This window comes from Oryctolagus cuniculus, chromosome 5 (assembly GCF_964237555.1).
Source record: "Oryctolagus cuniculus chromosome 5, mOryCun1.1, whole genome shotgun sequence".
Classification (NCBI taxonomy): domain Eukaryota; kingdom Metazoa; phylum Chordata; class Mammalia; order Lagomorpha; family Leporidae; genus Oryctolagus; species Oryctolagus cuniculus.
Genome location: NC_091436.1, coordinates 50,900,205 through 50,906,204, shown reverse-complemented (window position 1 = coordinate 50,906,204; position 6,000 = coordinate 50,900,205). Strand labels below are relative to the sequence as shown.

At 41.8% G+C, this 6,000-nt stretch overlaps 1 long non-coding RNA gene across 2 annotated transcripts in view; it reads left to right on the top strand.

The window, feature by feature from the left end:
- Positions 1-1,347: 1,347 nt before the first annotated feature.
- LOC103349875 (uncharacterized) overlaps positions 1,348-6,000 on the top strand; it is a 154,626-nt gene continuing 149,973 nt past the window's right edge. For both annotated transcript variants that reach the window (XR_011388548.1, XR_007922852.2), the window contains exon 1: positions 1,348-1,429. This is a non-coding gene — a long non-coding RNA (uncharacterized lncRNA). The remainder of the gene's footprint in view (positions 1,430-6,000) is intronic.

Genomic DNA, 6,000 nt, shown 5'->3' with positions numbered 1-6,000 from the left:
AAAATATTAAGTTATCCCAAAACTCATAAATACCTCTAAAATCCATTGCTAAAATATTTCTCTTGTTTATAAGAATTTCTGCCTGTAACCTGGTTTATTGGCTTTTGTCACATGTGCTTGTGTAGGACTCCAGCCTCTTATAAGTTCCCTCTCCACAAAATGTCTAGAACTCCCCACACATATAAATATAAAATAAATCTCTTCAATAACTGAGTAGCCTCACACATGCTCTCACATTCCCTCTCCTGTCTGTTTTCCCTCCTGCCTCAGTTGCTTCCAAGATTGGTCTTCTCTGAGTCACTTTGGGAGACATCCTTTCTAATGGTGTTAGAAAATCAAAAAAGTATTACTGCCTTGGGTCCAGTTGGAGTTTAGGGCAATTGGCTTTTAAACCTTTGGAGATGAGGATAGGAAGAATGTCATATTGTCCTTATAGGATGGGTAAAATACAAGGCTCTCCATCTATCAGCAAATTATTGAACAAGCAAATCACATGTAACTTGAGGGTTGGTTTATACAGTTAGTTTTTAAGGCAAAATCAGAATAATGTTTGGAAATCCTTTTAATTAGCTGTAAAAGATAGTGCACATGGTTTTAAAGTTACAATTCTGAGTGGTGATTCTTTAAAGCCACTGAAGTTGACTAAAAGGAGAAACAAAGGTCAAGGGTGCAGATATGTGTGCCTGACCTGTCTTCAAGGTAATTGTTCCATCCTGGGGTTAAACATGGTGAAGGGATTGGAAATGGTTCAGCTTGACTGCTTGTTTTTTCCTTCTTCTGTAATATTAAGCCTTTACACTTTAAAAAATATTTATTTACTTGAAAAGCACAGAGGGAGAGAGAGAGAGAGAGTGAGAGAGAGAGAGAGAGAAAGGTTTTCCATCCACTGGTTCACTCCCCAGATGGCCGCAACAGCTGGAGCTGGGCCAATCCAAAGCCAGGAGCCAGGAGCTTCTTCCAGGTCTTCATGCACATGCAGGGTTCCAAGGACTTGGGACATCTTCTACTGCTTCCAGGCCATCAGCAGGGAGCTGGATCGGATGTGGAGCAGCCAGGACTAGAACCTGTACCCATATGGGATGCTGCCGGCCCTGCAGGTGGTGGCTTTACCTGCTACACCCCAGCACCGGCTCCCAAGACTTTACAATCTTAAAACACACATTGTTGGATTTCTCCTTGTGAGGATTAATGAAATAATATTTGGGCATGGACCTAGCTCAAACCCCACTGTGTGGTAGATGCGCAAAAACTGCTGAATTTGAGGCTAAATCTTGCTTAGCCAAATGAACATATGCACTGTTTCTGAAATGGGCCACCTGTTTCCTGTTTTTCCAAGTTACTTTTCCTCTTCAAACAGCTGTTAGTTTCATGACCATTGAAATAGAGTCACAGCTTTCTTAAGGATTAAGATATCAAGTCAACCTTTCAGGTAAGAGTGTGTGTAGGGGTTTGTGTGTGTGCGCGTTTGTGTGTGTATGTGCTGCTCGATGTTCCTTTAACTCCCAGCCCAACCCACACTCCTCTGTACATTTCTCTACCCACACATCATCCACCCCACCCCCATTGCCCTCACCTTTATTCCATTATCTAGAAGTCCTCTTTCTCTAGACTTGAGTAACAAGCTCTCTAGTGTTTGTCACTTTTTTTGACTCTTTTCTCCAATTCCTTTCTTATCTGACATCCAGCAGGGCACTCTGAGCCAGCATTTTTTGTTGTTGTTGATTCAGTTTTTTGTTAGTTTCTTTGTTTTCCTCCCATTTCATGTTTTTTAGAACCAGCAGTGGGGTGAATATCTTCATAGCTTCACAATGTTGTTTCCAGATCAGCATTCCTTCTCATTGGAATGTTGCACCTGTGAGACGAACCCTGTCCTCTCAGGTAATAACAGCAACTAACAGTTTATTGAACACTCCTGTTGACCACTTCTGTTGAGCCAGGCAGCAGGCTGATCACTTTGAGTGGATTGCTTCATGGGAGAGTCACAACAATCTTATCAGGTAGAAACTATCATATTATGGAGAGGTTAAGGAACTTGTTCTCACCTGTATCGTGTGAATTGAAGAGTGCCTCCTTTGTGAGGTATAAATAATTATGAAGTACTTAGTCAAAACCTTTGGCGTGTTTGCTGTGGATTTTGTCCAGAGGCTATGGAGAAAGTGGGGGAGCCGGTATTCACACCATGGCAAATTGGCACTAGAACACATTTCTGTACTCATGCATGGCCAGGTGACATTCTTCTGAACTCTCCCCATTCAGGAAAGTTCTCCCTGGATCACAACCTGCAAAGTCAGTTCAGGTCTAGCTCTCCTAGGCTGTTTTGTAGTGTCTGAGATGATTCGTTTCCCACCCTCAGTCTTACCTCCCAACCTCCTCTGCTATGATTAACTTCTACCTCACTGCCACAACACACCTTGCATCCTTCACCTGCTCTGAAATCTCTGACTAGGTCATTCGCTTCTTCCTCTGGACTCTCCAACCCCTTTGCTAGAATTAGTCATCCTCACTGGGAGCTCCACGCCATGAATGCCACCACAACTATCTTTCACTTCCTTCTTGCCTGGCTCTATTTTTAAAAGATTTTTAAATTTTTAAAATTTCATATATATACTTATTTATTTGAAAGGCAGAGATAAATAGAAAGAAGGCAGAGAGAGAAAGAGAGAGAGAGGGAGACAGAGATCTATATATCTTCCATCCACTGGTTCACTCCCTAAATGGCTGCAACAGCCAGGGCTGAGCCAGGATGAAGCCAGGAGCCAGGAGCTTCAACTGGGTCTCCCATGTGGGTCGCAAGGGCCCAGGCATTTAAGTCATCTTCCACAGCTTTTTCAGTGGAAAGATGGAATATAACAGGGAGATGGATCAGAAGTGGAGCAATCGGGACAATAACCGGCGCCATATGGCATGCAGGTGACACAGATGGTGGCTTCCCTTCCCTTGCCTATAGTCCCAGTCATAGCCATATTCTTGTAGCTATTCTCAGTTCCCATACTTGTTTTCCTCACAGTAATTCTCACCTACAGAACTGCAGCACTGGCTAAGCCCTGCTATCTACCTTCTTTGTACCTACACCTGAACATTTGTGTATGACTTGAGAAAAACCAGTCACTTCATTGCCTGATTGTTACAGTAAGCTAATTCATTATCATATTTAAGTACCTTAAGTAGGTACTGGACATTGTCTGACAGTTTTTCCTATAATAAACATAATCACCATTCTCAAGAGAGCAAGCTTATACTTTCTCCCTCCCCTCACATCTTGTGCACTCTCACCTCACTTCTTACTTCATGAAGAAAATAGAAGTACAGTATGAGATGGAGACTCCTTAGACTTCTCTTTGTCAGGCTACCATACCTTAGTTCCCTCCTTTGCTTCCATTACTATAGAGATGTGTTCATCTTCTTGCCAAAGACCAGCCTCAACATGTTTTCTAGATTTGAGTCTCTACTATTTTCATAAGGACTTCTCTGCATGTCTAAGCCTCCCTTTCTGAGGACAGGGAGGGGGTCCTCTCAGCACTTAGTAATGCACCAGGATGATCTATCCTAAACCAGAAATGCACCAGGATGATCTATCCTAAACACTCTCCTGCAGCTGCTCATAGCCCTTCAATTTTGAGTTAGCTTCGATCCTAAATGAACCACTATCTGCAGTGCATCTCCACTTCTTCACCCCGGTCACATTATCCTCATCTCATCAAGCTACTTCCATTTGGCATTGGTACCACCAGTCCACTGAAACCACTTTTGCAAAGTTCACTGATTCCCTCCATGCTGTGAGACCCAAAGGATGCTCTCCAGTCTACAGCTGACTTGTTTACAGGATGGCTCCGTATCTACATTCAGAATCCCATCTCGTTTGAGAGGACTTCCTTGTTGACGCAATCTGAAATGCCCCCCCCCCCCCCGCTTTGTTTGCAATGACATCCCTGCTTTATTTTTTTCATAGCGCTTATTATTTGGCTTTATCTTGTTCAATTATTTGTTCATTTTTTTGCACTGTGTGTCTCATGCCTCCACCTAGAGCAGTGCCTGGCACATCGCAGATGCTCAATAAGGATTCGTTGAGCAACAGACACAATGCTATCTTTAGAATCATCTTCACCCTTTGACAACTATGCTTTTGTTAATTGGATGAATTTCGTCTGCCTGATTTTCTCTGATATCAGGATAAGTTTGCTTCTTGGAACGACCTCATCTATCAGTCAAGGAGACTTCCTGGCTGATCCCTCTCATTTTTCGACGTCTCAAATCTCATGTGTAAGACTAGCCTTGTGGTGGATCTGAGTTTCCCCTCTCTCTTATCTTCCTTTTCTATCTTTGAACCTTCATTATTTTGGCTACACATTTCTAGTTTTTCTTTTTCAATATGAGCCTAAGTTGTAACATTCCTTCTTTTTTTTCCCTAAATACTAATTACAGGTTGCCATGTTGTTAGTGATAGGTAGATACCTCTGAACCAGTTTAAGAATGTAGCAGTCTTGCTGTACAGTCTGCAAAACTTCCTGCTTTGGGGCCAGCTGGCTAAGTTCCAGATCTTGTCTCTAGTCTTCTGAAATCTTAAGTATCTGGCTCAGTTATTTGCAGACTTGACATTTGTTATCTAGCCATTAAACTATTGTTTTTATCTTGTGAAGCATACTGGTAGTGAAATTTAGGAGTGTCCCTATGAGAAGACCAATCTGTGTGTTTTTCTGGATGTATTTAGCCATTCTGACAGGGAAAAGCAGCAACAGTGCCCAAAACAATATCCAGTTTAAAAAGAATCACCCACTGCCAGCCAGACAATTTTCTTTCCACTCTTCTATTGTTTAGCAAACATGAAAATCAAAACAAATTCCTCTAAAGTATTATTGAGGAACATTTTGAGTTGTAATTTTATTGTATACTTCTTCTGAGCAGTCACAAATATCATTTTATTTTTTTAAAGATTTATTTATTTATCTGAAAGTCAGAGTTACACAGAGAGAGAAGGAGAGGCAGAGAGAGAGAGAGAGAGAGAGAGAGAGAGAGAGGTCTTCCATCCACTGGTTCACTCCTAGTTGGCCTCAATGGCTGGAGCTGTACCCATCTGAAGCCAGGAGCCAGGAGTTTCCTCCAGGTCATCTCACATGGGTGCATCCACTGCTTTCCCAGGCCACAGCAGAGAGCTGGATTGGAAGTGGAGCAGCCAGGACTCGAACTGGCACCCTTATGGGGTGCTGGAATAGCAAGAGCTTTACCTGCTATGCCACAGTGATGGCCCCTGTAAATCTCTTTTAATCATGATTTAGTGATGATAAAAATATACACACAGTCATAAACATCTCTTGCGGCCTAGACTGAGAATGGGTATACATTAGAAATCTAATATTGAAAAAAGTCTAAGGAAATCAAATAAAGGCCACTGGCTATTTAGTGTCAGTCCTTAGTCTGACCATATCAAATAGCTATATCAAGGGTGGACACTTAATTTGTCATCTGGGACACTGTTAATTATTATGTCAGAATAGCAAGAGTAAACCAGGACAGTGCTGATAAAATGGAGGCATTATGGTCGGTTTAACCGTACTTTAGTATGATGACTGGAGTTGTCCAGTCCTTGGCAAGTTCAACAAAGGCTGTGCTCCCTGCTGCCCTTGTCCATGAGTTCTGAGATGTAGAGAAGACACCAGCTATGGATTGACTTAATTGTTGCAAGTGAATTTTATTAATCTCTTCACAAGTTAGTGCTAACAAGGACTATATCCTTTTTGATATTTTCAGCTCTGCTTTCCACAAAACGCATCAAGCCTTTGATTTGTCACTTTTATATAGAAGGAACTGAGAGAGAGGTTTGAATGAACAAACTTCCCTTTTGCCAACTGTTTAATTTAATCCATAGACTGCTATGGCAAGGCAAAATCAAGCCCCTTTTGGAGAATGTCTTACTTGCAATGCATTTATGTTCTTAGCAGAAGAAAAATATAAATTTATGTGTGTTTGTGCATGTATCAATGCTGTTAGGTATGGTGAGGTATG